This window comes from Microtus oregoni, unplaced genomic scaffold (genome assembly GCF_018167655.1).
Source record: "Microtus oregoni isolate MIOR12 unplaced genomic scaffold, Mior012 000006F_ref0000085, whole genome shotgun sequence".
In the NCBI taxonomy this organism is placed as follows: domain Eukaryota; kingdom Metazoa; phylum Chordata; class Mammalia; order Rodentia; family Cricetidae; genus Microtus; species Microtus oregoni.
The window spans coordinates 25,600,838-25,617,669 of record NW_024543065.1 but is presented as its reverse complement, the minus strand read 5'-3'; the positions used below and the strand labels follow the sequence as shown (position 1 = coordinate 25,617,669).

General features: G+C 46.3%; 1 protein-coding gene across 3 annotated transcripts in view; it reads right to left on the bottom strand.

Annotated features, from left to right (window-relative positions):
• Positions 1–11,823, bottom strand: part of Fyn (FYN proto-oncogene, Src family tyrosine kinase) — a 202,164-nt gene extending 190,341 nt beyond the window's left edge. For all 3 annotated transcript variants that reach the window (XM_041653604.1, XM_041653607.1, XM_041653606.1), the window contains exon 1: positions 11,409–11,823. The gene's annotated coding sequence lies outside the window, so the exon portion shown is untranslated. The remainder of the gene's footprint in view (positions 1–11,408) is intronic.
• Positions 11,824–16,832: the final 5,009 nt, after the last annotated feature.

Genomic DNA, 16,832 nt, shown 5'->3' with positions numbered 1-16,832 from the left:
ATCTGAGAGCCTCTTCACCTTTTCTCTTCCAACATACCTACTGGGCTAACTCCTCAGAGATCAGGCTCATCCTTATTATTCCCAATTCAAGCCTAGAACCCACCCTGAGCTCTACTTTCAGCTGGTTCGACAGATGCTTTCTTTAGTGTCTTAGAACACCCTGCCCGCTTAACTAGTCAAGTCAGTACTGAATCCTAGGTCACCACTAGGCCAGCTTTCCCATTCATGCAAAGTCACAGAACTGCTCTGAGAGGAACCCAGTTCCAATGGAGTGCCAATCTAGATTCTTTTGATCCATCTAGTCACAAGCTGGGCACTCTTTGAACCTTTCCTAGGCTGCCTAAACCCTCTTCTATCTATTCCTCCACCTCTTCCTGCCTCACCGACAGCCCCCTCATTAGTAAAGAGAATGGGCATCGGGAGCCCAGACGGAGGCTTGGGTAGAGCAGACCGTCTTCCTTCTCAGGTCTGAGGAAGAACTGTTGCAGGGCCAGGACCAAGATGTTTCACCCGGTGAAAAGACAACTTCCATCCCAGTGGGAGAGATGAGGAACAGGCAAGGCAGACAGGGTTGCCTTAGATGTAACAAACCGGGAACTCAATCACTTCCGTGGGCTGGACTTTTCTCTGTGGTGCGGTCTGAGTGGGAACACTGTCGGGTAAGGAGTGGAACTGCGGTCTTACAAGCAGCAAGTTCTCTGCAACACACTTGGAAGACATGAGATGCAAGCTCTCCGTTTCCAGGGTAGACTGGAAGGGGCAGATTGGAACGGATAGACTAACAGACAGACTGGAATGGAGAGATTAATGCTTCCACAGAGGAACTCAGCCTCCAAAGGAACTATCTCCAACTCCAGCCATCCGGAAACAAGAGTATGTTCACTAATGACAAACTAGTGAGAATTCCTCGGTCTACTGTACTTAGAACAGGGCGCGGTGTGGCCCATTCTCTTTGCTTCTACCCCCAGGGTAAGAAAAGGATCACAAAATTTTCACCCAAGAAGATGGAACACGGAATTCAAATTATCACCTGAAAACAGAATGTGAATTCTAAACTGACTCTGAGGATCCAGGGGCAAAAGGATTATCTGAGGTACTGCCCACACGAGGGAAGTTTTCTAAAGACACATCTCCATCAAGTTTCTAAAGACACATCTCCATCAAGAAGCATTACTGAAAACATGCAAAAACACTGTCACCAGCAAGCACATACGTGCACAGCTTGTTGTAGTTTTATACAATCATTTAGACCAGCGCTACTAAAATTGACAGTATTGACAATGGCATACACAGAAGTAGCTGAAGATGAACAAACTGGGTAAACAAATCAAGCGGGGACATTAGACGCCAACAAAGGGGGAAGAGCAGTGTGTGACCACCTCCATGTAAGCCAGGGGACAGGAAATGTTTAGACCCTAGACTGCATGCTGAAAGCAAGCAAAACACCCCACCTCCACGTCCGAGCAGCAGTGAACACCCGGCACGCTCCCTTTCGCTTCTGCAGCTGCCCTACATCCAGAGAAAACGTTCTTCTTTCTACCCCCCAGGCAGATGAAACCAGCACTCAGGTGAGGGCTGGCTAGGGGAAGCCATTAATGAGAACCCAGGCTCAGCTCACAGGTGGTTCAGAGGGCTTCTAAGGAACGTCTGACAAACACCGCCCATTGTGCTGTTGTGTCTTTTGTTGCAAAAATGACTAGATTGGTCCCTCCTGTCACCATGGAAAACAGTTTATAAAAAGCTCATTTCCTACCATTCCTTTGAAAGCCATACAAAAAAGAAAAAGGGAAAAAAGAAAAAGGCTGAAGCTGAGCTACAGCGTCAGATCCTCACTTTGCAGGACCTTAAATCTGGTATAAACCCTCCTCCTCCCCTGAAAAGGGGATTCTTCAGGTGAAGCCACGTGGAGAAGGTACCCCCACAGACAAAGCTGCCTTCCATATGGCTGAGGCAACGCAGTCCAGTGTGAAGTCCGGGAATGGGCAGGTCCGCGGTGGGGAGGCTGCAGGGCACAACGCGTATACCCAGGCGGCCCCTTCACCTCCACTGCTCACTACGATAGCTTGCAGCCTCCTCCAGCTGTGGGACCATTCTGCCTATTCTCCCTGGTTTCGCGTGTCACTCTGCAGTGTGGTGTACTCCTCCCCTCTGCCTCTGCAAACTATGCTGATGAGAACCTAATGGCAGAGCGGAAGACCTAACCACGTTCCTGACTGCCTGAAATCTTCAGCAAAAAGCTCAAACTTCTGAGCAGAGTTCTTTAAACACATGCCGTTCTCAAGGTACAGTAGGGTGTGAGCAGTCTAGGACCAACTGCTACATCTGCTCCAGAGTCAGTAGGGAACGCTCGGAAGCTCAACGCTCAGGAAGGTACCGGTCTAATAACATGATATCCAGGAGACCAGCTGCACCCCAGACCTTGCTCCAGGCTCTTCGAGAGAAGCATCTACTGAACTTCTACTCATGAGGGACACCACTATAAGTTGTAAGTGGACAGAGAAAAAGATGGAACATCTTTTTTATGCGGGCACAAAAAGGACCAACAATTTCTTGGAAAGACAGGAGTCCCGCGTAAGAAGTTCAGGAAATTGAAGATCTGGTCTTAGCTAAGTTGTTACCTTGCAGAGGACACAAAACTCTTTGAACCTTTTATTTCTCAAGTCAGGTTCTAACTAGTAACACCAGACATCCTGTATTAGGAGGCAACAGAGAGATACAAAAGGCTAATGTAAGAAAACGAAGAGACTGGGACTCCAGCTGGGCCTTGACAAACGGGAAGGATTCTAAGGGAAACGGAAGACTAGGGGTCTGGGAAAGGGGACTAACCGCAAGAACACATGATCCGTCTGTCCGTGTTGAAGATGTAGCGGGTGGACAGACATCTTGGCTAAGGAGTGAGGTGAGCCGGGTTTAACTTTAGGGGAATGCATGAGACCGTGGAGGCTTTGAAGGCCATGCTCAGGAATCTGGGTTTTTGCCTCCTACTCAGTGGGCTGTTAGCACGTGGGAGGAAACAGCATTAACACTGGCTCTCGCTGACAAGGACAAATGCCTAGCCACTAATCCAGAAGCAAACAATCTTTGCAAGCCAGAGTCAGAAGGATACATATTCCGAGGAGGAGGACCAAACCAAGGTGGACAATGAACTGGCTCAGAGCAACACTGTCAGGGAGGAGATGAATTGCAAAATGTTTCCTGATAAGCCAGCTCCGGAGCCCACATCTGAGAATGGTAAGATGCTGGGTTTGCATTTCTCCGTGAGAAAATAAACCAGACCAAAGTGACACCCTCCAAACTGAGAAAATAGCCAGAGAAACTGTGAACAGAAACCAGCACTTCTTAAAACGTTCTTATGTTACTCATGCGCTGAAATTAAAATAAAATTAAAACAAAAAAATCAAATTTTACATGTGTCAGTATTTGAAAACATTATGACTTTAAAACATTATGACTTTTAACAGGTGTGGAAATGAAGGAACTTCCTGATGGGCTTTTGCCTCTCGGTGGAGATTAAACTGGATAGGCTGTCACAGACATACAGACCCAGTCACTTTTTCTGTGGTTAAAGGGAGGACTGGGGAAAGTTCCCTGGGCTATGCTGTGAGAAAAGAGAACTGGCTTGTTTAAAATGTTCCGTTAGAGCCCTACTTTTCAATATAAAGCAGATGGACTCCTTATACAACTTCTAAAAACCTGCTATTTTGGGGTGCCTCAAAGATGGAAGCTCGGAACAAAATACAGCGTCAGAATTCACTAGATAAAATCCCACAAGCACATTCAAGAGGAGCAGAGACTTAGAAACCTCCAAAATGCCAAGAGGTCTTTTTGTGGCAGAGGCCAAGGCTCCCCAACTCTGGGTGTGTGGGGGGGGGGGTCATTTCCAACAATTCCTACACCTGCTCCCACATTGCACTCCCTGTACTCCGCGCCTTCTAGAAGCTCCTCCTCCTCCTCTATTCCTATGTCTCCACCGGGCTACAGAGATTTCATAGGGGTCTACCCTGGCTGTCCCGTTGAAATTAGAAAGTGGCCTGGGAGCAGGCCTTCCAGCAGGGCCCCCTGTACTCTGCAATCACTGACACAGCGTTCTTTTCTGGTTTCGTTACCTGTCTGCTGTTCTGCAGGGGTGGATGGAAGGACGAAAGGGCTGATGTTCAATACAGTAGCTGTGTATGGCCTGGCAGCTGCTGGGCACAGACTCTCCCTTAGGGATCACCATCTCTTTTGAGAGAGGAGACAAAAGCAAAAGAAAACACAGACACCAGAGCCAGACCACCTGGGTTCAGGTCCCCAGCGCTGTCACTTTTTAGCCTTGACAAAAATCACATAACCACTCTGCTTTGGTTTTCTTGACAAGTGGGGCTAATCATGTCATGGAATAGAATAGCGCTGTATGCTACCCTGGCTAAGCACCCCCATGTAGCCCTGACTTGCCAAGGGCTTACGTGTCGCTGTAAAAGTCCAGTACTCCCTGTCCCCCACCCATCTGACTCCCTCTGCTACGCATGAGTCAGGCCACAATGAGGGTGGCAAGCCAGCTCTGAGGTGAGGGAGGGGTGAAGGGGACTTCTTGGAGGAAGAGTGCTCAGTGGCTACATCAGGGGTGAAGTTTTCACACTGGGGTAGAGGTGCCTGGCTGCTCCCTTTGCAGAGCAAAGGCAAAGAGGCGAAGTCTAAACAGCCTTCAGAAGAGGAAGCACCCAGGCCTGGCCTCGCTAGCTATTAGCTGTGTGACACACAGGCACAGGTGACCTCACAGCTTTGAGCCTCGGTCTCCCCGTGTGACTAATGCGGACAATAACACTGTCCCTGTCACACGGAGTTGTTGTGATTTAAAAAAAACGACTATATGTAGAATGGCAAGCACAGGCCTCCAGGGTTCAATAAAAGGCTGGTGATATCTGGCCAGCACATTCTGACAAGAATGAGAAGCTGTGGTGAGCTGTGCATATTATATATCACCAACATTTTTTTGATACAGGACCAAAACATGTTAATTCTCAGGAAAAAGTTTTGGAACAGGAATAAGCGATGAGCTAAGCCTTTCTGATACTATAATTTTTCTTTCACAAAAGTTTACAGGCAATAGGTGCCCAACATCTGCTTTCCCAACACAGCACGATGTTGCTTGAGAGAGTGGGCATACTAATGCAGAATGGGATCTGTACTTCCTAGATGCACCCCAGGAGACCAAGGTGGCCTCCCATCCCGAGGGAGGTGCAGAGCAGGCCCTGTGGAACCAGCTGGAGACCAACAGAAGCATTCTCATCCAAATGTCACAACTCCGAGTCCAGCAAACACTGTTAAAGTCTCATGAGTCAGTAAGCATTATCTTTTCTTCCCACGTTTTTATTAGGCCATAAATCCAGTTCAATTTACATCCTTCTAGGATTACTGTGTCCTAATCAAGTCCAGAGTGTCACTTATCCCTAAGCTGTCTATACTGCATGTCACCCAAGCCCATTGAGATAATGTTGTTGAGGCTACTTAGGTTGTTTTAAGAGCTAAAAATTAGATTTGCTTGACTACAAAACTCTAGAAGATGATCATATTTCTCTAAATAACTCAAGTCTTTTTTTTTTTTCTTTTCAGAAATCAAATGCATGCTTTTTCCTACTTTGTAGTTTCTTTTTCCTTTGCAGAATCAGGATACATTCTTAAGTCCAACTCAAGGGACTGAAGCGTAAATAGGTTACAGTTCTGCTTGTCTGATGGAAACAAAGAAACCCTTTACAGGGCTGACTCCGGAATGCCTTTATGTTTCTGTTCTCAGGGATAAAGAAGCCGCTACATTTCTTTAAAAAAAAAGAGTAAAAATGCTATTTCAACCACACCACATAAACAAATGTCCTGCCTTTCCTAACCTTTCTTGATCTGAGACTGACAGTCTTCCATTATCTCTTTCAAAACACTTAAATTTTCCTAATGTACACACAATATATTTTCAATGAACACGCACAAACAAACACGGTGTCGCTCAAGATGGTGGGCATACATAGTATGACCTCTGCTTTCTAAATGCTTGTGTGTGCACTTGCGTGTGCGTATGTGCATATACACATATTATAGATTATCAGTAAACACACAGCTTACTGATATGTGGGGTGTGATTTTTAAGAGCTTTACATTGGTCAGTTCACTCAGTCTCCATTTCAAGCAGTGTTTCTCAACCTGTGGGTAGTGACCCATGGGGGGTTCAAATGACCCTTTCACAGGGGTCACCTTTAACCTCAGCATTCAGGAGGCAGAGGCAGGAGGACCTCTGTGCATGTGAGGTGAGCCTGGTCTCTCTCCAAAGTGTTTCTCCAGGAAACCCAGAGAAACACTCTTTCAAAAAAAAAAAAAAAAAAAAAACCAAACAAACACACCAAGAAAAAAAGCCATCAGAAAACACAGATATTTACATTATAACTCAGAATATTAACAAAATTACAGTTATAAAGTAGCAATGAAATTTTTGGTTGGGGGGTCATCACAACAGGAGGAACTGTATTAAAGACTGGCAGCTTTAGGAAGGTTGAGAATCACTGATTTAGAAGAAATGGGAGCAGAGAGAAGGCTCAGAGGTTAAGAATGTATAACGATCTTGGAGAGGACCCTAGCTCAGCTCCTTGACCTCATATAAGGCAACTCCCAGCTGTCTGTATTTCCAGCTCAGGAGCTCTGACACCTGTACTCATGTGCATCCACCACCCACCCCCATCCTACATATTAAAAAAAAGACAAAGAAATGGAAGTAAAAATCAGGTCATACATCTGGGATGACCAAACCTGGACCCCACCTCAGCTCCACGCTCTCTACCCCACCCCTCCCCTGAACTGAAAGGCATAAAACCTGGGATAAAACCTGGGGGCTTTGGCTCTTGGGATGGGTTACCAATTCTCTCTGGAGTTCATTTTGCCTCAAGTGAAATTAGCATGTTGAACTATATGATCCTGAAGACTCCAGGCTCCATGACCTGCAACCTTGAGAAACTCTACAAGGGATTCTCTGTACAGGCGTGCCTGACTGCGCACATATCTGTGGTGAGGACAGCCAAGGCTGCTACCACTCTCTCCGGTCATGTTCCCAAACTTCCCATGCTAAATCCAATGGCACTTTCCATCCTGTCTCTGGTCAACTCTCTGGCTCCAGCTACTACTACCCACCCGGGCCCTGGCCTGTCCCCCATCTGGGATACCCTCAACTGAGGGCCTGCACCCCTATTTCTATGGCAGGGCTCGCCTTGGCCACATCTATTCTATTGGTATATTCTTCCTCAAGGGATATATTCCATGGCTTCAAGTATTTTGCAATTTGCTACTAGCAGATTGACTTTTGAATCTTAGTCCTCTTCCCTAGTTCCAGACCCTCCCAGTCGTCTGACAGAAGTCCTAAGTGGCCACAATGAAGCCACCACCCTGTTCCCTTACGGGTCTCCACCTCGCTTCAGGAATGTCTCTGCTCTGTCTCAATCTTTCTCACTCTGTCTCAACAAACTCACTTCCTTTCGGACCTGCATCTGTTGTTCCCAGAGTCTGCAAACAATTCTGCTGGGATGGCTCTTGTCTCTCTCAGGTCATGCTCCACACTACGACCAAGTTATGTTCCTAAAATACAATGTGACCCATGCCACATCTCTACTTGGGACTCTTACGGCACTCAAGATGGGTACCTGAAGAAACCCTTTTCAATTTCTCCTTCAGCTCTGTCTTATCCCTCTGTCCATCTCTCCACTGCCCCCACCTCGTCTTGAACTAGCTGCAGCATCCTAAACAGTTTGTGCAGTCACTTTGGGGCATATTTTTTTTCCTGGTACAGTGAATTGCCAAAAAAAAAAAAAAAAAAACACCTCAGCTAAGCAATCCTCATTCTCCTATGTCTCCTCCTTCACCTAGTGTGGCATAGGGCAAGGGTACTGTAGCCACCCACACTAATTGAGCCTGATCCTGACTTCCCTGGAATTTGATTTTAGATTAGTTACTCAAGAATTACTGAAATGTGTAATTTTCCATCTATAAAATGGTAATTATCAGAGGCATGGGCTCATATCATTATTGTTCAAAGTTGAGCTTAAGTGGAACATGACATGCAGTGAATGTCCAATAAATGTTAACACTGTTTATTACTCTCCTCTCCTCTAGTAGGCTGTGGGCTTCTGAAGAACCAGGACTCGGCATGTATCCATTGCCATCGCCCTATCTTTTTGTTATCTTGCACAAAACAACATAATGAGCCAGTGTTTGCAGAAAAGAAAAACACAAGAAAATGGCCATTGCAAAAGTAAAAATATATTATCAACTGTGATAACTGATATAGACAACTCCTGCCACAATGCTGAGGCCTGTGGAGACTGGGAACCTTCTGGAACGCTAGCAGTCCTCCACTCCAGCTCCCAAAGCACACTTAGCTTCCACGCAATGTGCTGGATGCAAAGCCCCAGGACAGTGAAGTCTCACCTGTCCTACATGCTGACGGAGAAAAGGGGAAGTTCAGTTCCCAACTAAAAGAGGAATCATCATGAAAGAAAGCTGGATCGATGAATAAACAGGAATATGAGTTCAGTCTTTAGTAACCTAAGCAAACAGACAGACGTCGTTCGCTCCCTCGTCCATGCTGCCCAGTCCCCATGTGCCAATTTCTTACTTTTCTTAATTACTTAAGGAAAATAAGTTAAACGGAACCATGATCTGTAAGGATCCTCCCTGGACTCTTTGGAGTCTACAGAACTGCCAAATAGAAACTAGGCCAAGATAGGTGCTTCTGAGGCAAAAGACCACATCAAAGTCCACAGAGCAGCGTCAAATAATGGAACGGCAGGAGACTGCCTATATCCAGACCAAAGCACGTTAAAGGGAGATGCACCCTCCGCACCAATCTATCAGCTGAAACAGGTGACGAGGGAAAGCCATGGCACGGTGGAGGAGTGGAACACAGAGTCTCTCACTGCATAGGAGAAAGCCATCTACTGAACAGAAACACCTACTGGGGACTATCACATTAGCAAGAATAAATATCTTTTGTTTTGTACTGCTCTATGTTTTCAGGCCTATTATAGCTGCTAGCATGTGCCTACTTAAAACACATGTTAGTTAGGTATCTGTCACTGACCTAATTCACATTCGCTGCTCGCTAAATGGAGTCACCAAGTAACACCAGCTAAAGTATAACTTGAGGGAAAAACAAGACAAGCCAGATTAGGTTCTCTTCTCAAGGCGCTCCTGGCCAGTTCATGGCCGACACAGAAGACAGACAATATCTGATGATGACGTTGGAAGACAAATCTGGAGACCTGGTGGTCTGTTTGGAGCAGAGGAGTTGTGAGAGAGAAGGGTTCGGAAGAGAGATGGCATTTGTGCTGGGCCTGGACGGTATCAACTTCAAACTGATGGGGTTGGAGACTCCAGACCCCGGGAAAGTAGGGCGCACTCATTCCTGTTCAACCTTATTATTAGTGAGTTCCTCTAACTTGGGCAGCACAGTGTGCGTTTACTGCGTACCAACTTCCCTTCCTGGGTCTGGTATCCCAACAAATCAGCCTTTGTTTTCAGAGAACATTTAGTATGAACCCTTCTGTCTTTTTTTTTTTTTTCTAATGTAAGAAGTTACACAAGGAACATCAGAGTACAGCAACATAAACTTTTCAGCTAAAACGGCTAAAGAACAGACTTGGGACAGTTTTGTCACTTTCAACAGCCGAGGAGCCACAACCCGGGTCAGCAGTCTGGACATAACAAACCTGAGATTTACATTAACATTTCCGCCTTCAGAGGAACATCACAGGTTCTGAATTCAAACATCCACATCCCCTGTTAACTACCCCCGAAGCTTTAGAGTTGAAACCACTTCCTCTGAGATCTGAGTTTCTTCATCTAAAGAACACTTGGTACTCCTGAGGCGGAGACGGGGACACAGAGCACAAAGGATGGAAAAGTATTGTAGTTGCTTTGGTGGTGAATGGAAAGACGTGGGCATTCAAAGTCAACCTTGAAGCCAACAAGTGCTGTCTCCAGCGGTCTTCCAAATGTAGCCCACTGTTATTCTATCCACAGCCCCGGTTACTTAAATAAAAGGGGCAGAGCAACATTTCTGAGCAGACCAGAGCACATTTCAAAAGACTTCATTCAGCAAAGCGGCCTTGCACTTTAAGGGCTGCCTCAGTCTTGTTAAACAGTTTGATTCTGACTCAGAAACAATTTTTTTCTGATCCTCCATCAATTTATCCTGTCTCAGGTATCAGCACCTATCCCCAAAAAAGGAAGAGGGGGAAAAAGGGGGAGGAGAGGAGGTTTCCTTGAAAGTATAGCAACTCCTAAGACAGCTGAGATAATCCCCCTCCCCCTTAAATAGAAAAAACTGCAGTTGCAACCAGAGGGTGAATACAGCAAAATGCCTGCACCTGCCGCCCCGGATCTAGGAGCTTTCATTTTTTTGGTAAATGTGGCAGAAAGGACTAAGAGATCAACAGCTTCATCAGAAAGAAAAGGAAGGCCTCGGGATGAGAAACAAGAAGCATGGTGCCCTGGGTACTTCTCTATGAACTGAAAGGGCTCTTTGTGTCACACACACACACACACACACACACACACACACACACACACACACTTAGCGAGTCTGATTTATTGGAGGAAGGAGGGGCAAAATGGGTGATTTTATTATCCCTCCTCCCAATGAGTCCCAGCAAACGCCTCCTGGACCCAAGCTTGGTGGCCTCTTTCTAGCCAGTCCCTTCTGCCTGTGGCCTCAGAGATAAGAGAGCCTGGAGGCGACCAAACAAAACCATCCACCGACCTAGGGAAGTAGGGAGGAAATCGAGCGACTGGAGAAGGGAGGAAAACCCTAGCTTGACAGAGCAGAAGGGGTGGGGGACAGAGGAAGAGGAGGGAAGGCCAGGCACAGGGGAAAGGGGAAGGGTGGGTGGGTTGTGGCACAGGAAGGGTGAAGGGGAGGGTGGGGGAAGTGCAAGGGAGGTTCCAGAAATAGGCAGGAGGATGCGCTGGGGAAGGCGAGGGCCGCCGAGGGAGGAGGCCAAGAGGTGGAGGAGTGGGGCAGGGGTTGGGTGGGGAGGAAAGCAGCACGGGGCATCAATTATTAAGTGATTACATCATCCCTGACATTAAAACAACACACACAGCCCGGGTCCCCGCCGGGGGCCGCGAAAGGAGGGCGGGGGCGGAGCTGGGCCAACCTCGCCCCCAAGCCAATTCCTATTTTTCACCCGGCGCCCGCCGGTGGCCGAGGAAATAGACCCCGGTGCCCGCGCAGCCTCGGGGCCGCACCCCGCATCCGTGTCCTGCGTCGCGGGGAGCCCAGGGCTCGGCGCCCCGGAGGCTGCGCGGCGGGACCGCAGCGGAGGCAGCCCATGCGGGGGCGCTGGGCCGGGCGTCTCCGCAGCATCCCGCGGCTCAGCGCATCCCCGGCCGCTTACCTGTGTGGCGTGGCGCTCGGCTCCGGAGCACATTCACATGGTCCTCTCTCTGCCCTCCTCCGGCGCGGCCCAGGCGGCTCCGGCGGCTCCGCGGCGGGGCCCGGGAGCTCGTGGGCCTCGCGAAGCGCCGAGGGGGCGGCGCCGGTGTCCCCGGCAGACCGGTCCCTCCCTGGCTGGCGCGGGCGGTGGCTTTGTGTGAGCCCGGGGAGTCCTCGGAGCGCTCCGGCTCTAGGCGGCCTCGCTGCGCTCCTGGCCGGCGGGAGGGCGGGCGGGTCTCGGAGGCCCGGCGCACGGCGACCCCTCCTCCTCTCCGCGGAGCCCCCTCCCCGCCGGCTGCGCTCCTGACAGATGGCGCAACTGCACCGACGCGCCGCCGCCGCGGCTTCTCGCAGCTACTCTCGCTGATGCTCGGGTTGCTCCGGATCCCGAGGAGTGCGAGAGGGGGCGGGACATGCTCTGAGACTGTCAGATTGCTCTGTCCTATCAAAGGGCCCTCTGGGAGCTGTGGGCTGTAGCCATTGGTGCGCGCGTGGGAGGCGGGACGGCTCTGGGTGGGGCTGCCGAGTGGGTTGAGCGTTACTGTGGTGGCGGGCATCCTGGCATGCGGGCTGTGCAGGGTGTGCGAGAGGATGCTAGGTTGGAGAAGGAGGTGTGTATCTGAAGACCGTGTGGAGTTGGGAGTTGGTGGGGTGAAAGGAGAGAGCAGAAGCTATGAGCTGCTTTCTACTTTGCTAGTAGAAATTGGCACCTGCCATTGCAGCCTAACAGCCATGGGAACCTATTTCTCCAGAGAAATAGCCTCGTTTTTGAGAGTGGAAGAGTGGGAGGATAAAATGGGAAGGTATCAAGAATGGCGATGGCAAATCAGAGAAGTGAGGAGCAAAGTAGAGAAGTACCATTGCAGAAACTGGGAAAGCTAGACGACCCCGCAAACGCACAGCAAATAACAACAACAGCAACATCATATTTTATTAGTCTCACTTTCTTGGGTACCCATATATTTTTCTTTTACAGAACAAGTCAGGGGAAAGTATTGCTGAAATGCGAGGGGCCTGCAACAAAGAAACCCCTAACCACACAGCAGAGAGTGTTTGCACCCTTTCTCCTGATGATTAGAAGTAGCCATTGCTTGTCTGGCTTCCTGGGACATTTCAAACCTCTTTTGGTCTTCTTGTTTTCACTCGTTGCTGAGCTGAACTTTTTGCTCAGATTTTCCTTGATGAAATAATGGCCGGGTTGGTAAGCAGTTGGGAAAGCCTCGGTCTTTATTTCCGATCCAGCTTTTCTATGGCAGGATGTAACTTCATAAAAAGAAACACGTCGCCTTCCTGATTTTCTTTATAGGTAATTCCTGTTTACCAAAAGCTCTGTTTTAAGACATGTTCAGAATCAGTTTTCCTTAATGATTTTGGCAAGAAACTCCCCTCTCCCCCTCAGCAAATCTAATCTTCTAAGAAGTACATTTAAGCGAAGCAGCCTTGACTTTAGAGCTCAAGGTCTTATCTTTCCTACCGACTACTTTCCCTCTCTGTAGTTTAAAAATACCAGTCACTCTTGCTGACTTTTTTTCTCTTTTCTGAGGTGCTTCTTCTTTTTCTTTTATTTTCTTTCTTTCTTTTTATTCCATCTTTCTTTCTTTTTTTTTTTTTGAGAAAGTTGCTACTGTTTAATAAAAGATTCTCACATGATGGATGAGGAGACTGAGAACAAGAGGAGGTGACACTCAGGAATTTCATGTCCAATCTCTTCCTGAAGTCCGGAGCAAATGGCTGAAGTCACCTCATTGTTTATAGTTTCTTCCAGAGGAGTCACTTTTTTGGCATCTGTAACGTAATGGCTTCTCTGTGTAATTAGTGGACAAATGAAAGCCAAAATAGTTAAATGACGAATTAACCAACTCCCAGCAAGACTCCAGTCTTTATTTTTAGTTCTTTACTTAACTCGCTTTATAGCAAAATAAAACAGAAATCCTTCCTAAGTATAGCTTTAGAGGGGTTGGGTCTCCACAGAATTTGCTGAAGTTGTGAACAAGTGACTAAGCTGGGCAAAGATGTCAGGATTATTTCCCCTCTGACCTTCTCCCGAAGGTCTTCTTGGTGAACTTGACTTAAAGATCCACAATGGTGTCCCCGGCCTGCCCGAGGCAAGGCATATGTCCCTCTAAAACCTGCAGGTTTGTGTTAGTTTTGTTGTGGTGAGGGGTGTTTTTGTTCGTTTGCTTGTTTGCTTGCTTGCTTGCTTGGTTTTTGGAGATAGGATTTCTCTGTGTAACAGCCCTTTCTGTCCTAGAACTCGCTCCTTAGTCCAGGCTGGCCTCAAAGTCACATAGATCTGCCTGCCTCTGCCTCCCGAGTGCTGGGATTAACAGCGTGCACCACCACTGCCTGGCCAGTTTTGTTTTCTTATTTTCTTACAGGCAATATCTATTACACGAACTAGAATGGAGATGTTGTTCTAGAATTTCTCTTAGATTTTCTTGTTACTTGGTTGGTGTTCATTCTATTTCTTTCACCTTAAAGTTCCCTGTTTCTATTCTGGTGTTCTTTTTTGTTTTGTCTAATCTGTTTTTCCTGTTTTGCTTTCAATGTATATTTAGCATTACACTAAGGTAGATGGAGACTGCTCATTCATTTCCTGGCCACCCAGACCCAAATAATTACACAGAAATTTTATTCATTACAACACTATTTGGCCAACAGCTTAGGCGTCTTTCTAGCTAGCTCTTATATCTTAATTAACCCATTTCTATTCATCGATGTATCACCACAAGACTGTGGCCTACTGGTAAGGTTCTGACTTCTTTCTCCTTTGGCAGCTACAAGGCGTCTCTCTGACTCTGCCTTCATTCTTCCTCTATCTCTGCTTGGATTTCCTGTCTTGCTATATTCTTCCTTGCCATAGGTCAAAACAGCTTTTTTAGTATGTCAACAAAACACACTCAAAGCATACAGAGGGGAATCTCACATCACACTAAAGTTTGTCTCATCTTAATTAGATTTTAGTTTTCTTACCTATCCAAAAAAATGATTGCTCCAACTAAAAAACTACATGCAAGGAAGAGCTAGGGAAATGACTCGGTGGATAAAGGACTTGCTGTGAGCGTGAGAATCCGAGGATGGGCCCTGTAAACATTTTTTATAAAAGTTGGGACAGTGGCAAGTGTCTGTAGCTCCAGGTTCAGTGAGAGACCCTGTCTAAAAATATAAGTTAGAGAAATAATTTAGAAAGCCTGACCTTGACCTCTGACTTCCATAGGCATTGCATACACGTGCAAGCACACCCATAAACACGTATGCACACCTACCCCGATCATAGACATATGAATGTGTACAAGGGAAATGCATCCCAAACTGACCACGAGCTAGCATATGCCCAAAGGACCTGACCTCATACCACATAGCGGCTTGCCCAGCTGTGTTCATTGCTGTTCTATTCATCATAACTAGGAAATGGTAACAGCTCAAGCATTCTTCGGCTGAAGAACGAATAATAAAAATGTGAGACAGATACCAATGCAATATTCAACCGTAGAGGAAATTGAAATCATGAACTTTTCAGGTAAATGCATGGAACTATAAAAGATCTTATTGGTTGATGTAACTCAGACCCAGAAAGACAAACATCACTTATTCTTTCTCATCTTTGATTCCGAGTTCCAAGTCTCCTCAGATGGGAGTGCTTACTCTGGAGTCACTGCAGAACCCAGGAAAGTAAGGGTGACCGTGGCAGGAGTGGGGAGCAATATAGAAGGGAATAGCAGGGAACAGACAACTTGACGGGGGAAATGGAAAAAACAGAGGCAGTAATTAGGGAGAAGAAAGAGGTAGGAAGTAAAATAACAAGGATGTTCAAAAAAGTCATACTCATATTATTATCTACTCACATAAAAATTAAATACAAAACATGCCTGGGTATACCTATACATTTGGTTTTGTTTAAATGAAATCTTAGTCACCCCCTGCCCAAGAGCCATAGACCAGCTAACAAAACCCCTCCACCAGGTATGAGAAGTCCTGTTTGGAGCTGTTAGTCAAGGTTGTCCAATGAGTCTCAAAACGTTTTAGACTTTTGCTGTCACTCTTGGTTGCCTCCAAAAGGTGGCAGGGAAGTCCCTATTTCTGAAGATACTATGCACTTCAGACATAGGCGCAAAAGGACCTGTGCTGGGTCTCATCTGAGAGCCTCTTCTATGCTGACCAGTTCTCATCATACCAGAAAGTGTCATGCAAACTTCCAAGGGAGGAAGCAGTCACTAGTCCTAGCTGACTAGGATGCCCATGGATCGCAACAGTAGACAGCTTGGCACGATAATCTGCAGGGTGCAATAACGGCACTCATACCTTGATGGAAACCAACAGCTCTCTAATTGGACTTAAGACCTGCTCAACAAGAGGGAAATCCTGCCTGGTGGTGTAAACTTAGTTTGTTACCTGGGGCTAATGAAGTCATGAATCTTAGAAGAGAACCTACAACCACTTTGGTAAACCAGCGTAATTCCAACTACATTCTAAATATTATCCCACAGATAAGTGTTCTTCTTATCCCATCAAAGAAGCATCTCTTCGCAACAGATAGAGACCATTACAGAAAATCACAACAAATCCAGAGAAAAGGACGTTGTGTGGCACCCAGTCCCAACCGATCATCTACAGCACAGTTCCTGCACCTAAGGCTCAGGTATCATTGCAGAAGAGGGGATAGAAATATTATAAGAGTCGAGGATCAGGAAGTTTGCTGTGAGGTTGTCTTTCCCAGAAAGGTCAGAGAGGTTACACTCATGAAGTCTCATCAACGTGGCTGCCTAAACAAGACCCGAACAATGACACAAATGGGCATGCTAACATGGAAGGGGGAAAGATCAAGAGGCCTCCACTCTAGACAAAGAATTATGAATAACGAGGAAGGCTAAGAATAAGAGAAATTATCTTCTCCATGGAAGGGTCCCCAAATTGGTTATCCAATACCAAGTGATTAGCCCTGAGAAAATATGCATACAGGTAATGTTATATGGACTGAAAAGTTTGTATTTATGATATATACATACACAAATGCATATATATGTGTATATATATAAACAATTAAAAAGAGGCCATGAATTCGAGAGAGAACAGGGGGATATACATGGGAGGGGTTGGAGCCTTAAAGGCATTGAGAAAATGAGGTAATAATAATTTTAAAAACTAAAAATATTATAAAATAATATTTTATAATATTATATATAATAATATATCATAACAATTACATTTGTAATTTTTATGGACAAAATATGCAAGTATATATACAAATTTTAATATAATATTATAATATATTGTATAAAATATAATAAAATAAATATTATAAAATTACATTTGTAATTTTTCATGGACAAAATATGCAAGTATATATACAAAGTTTAACTGTGAAGGTCTCCAAGTTAGGAGATGA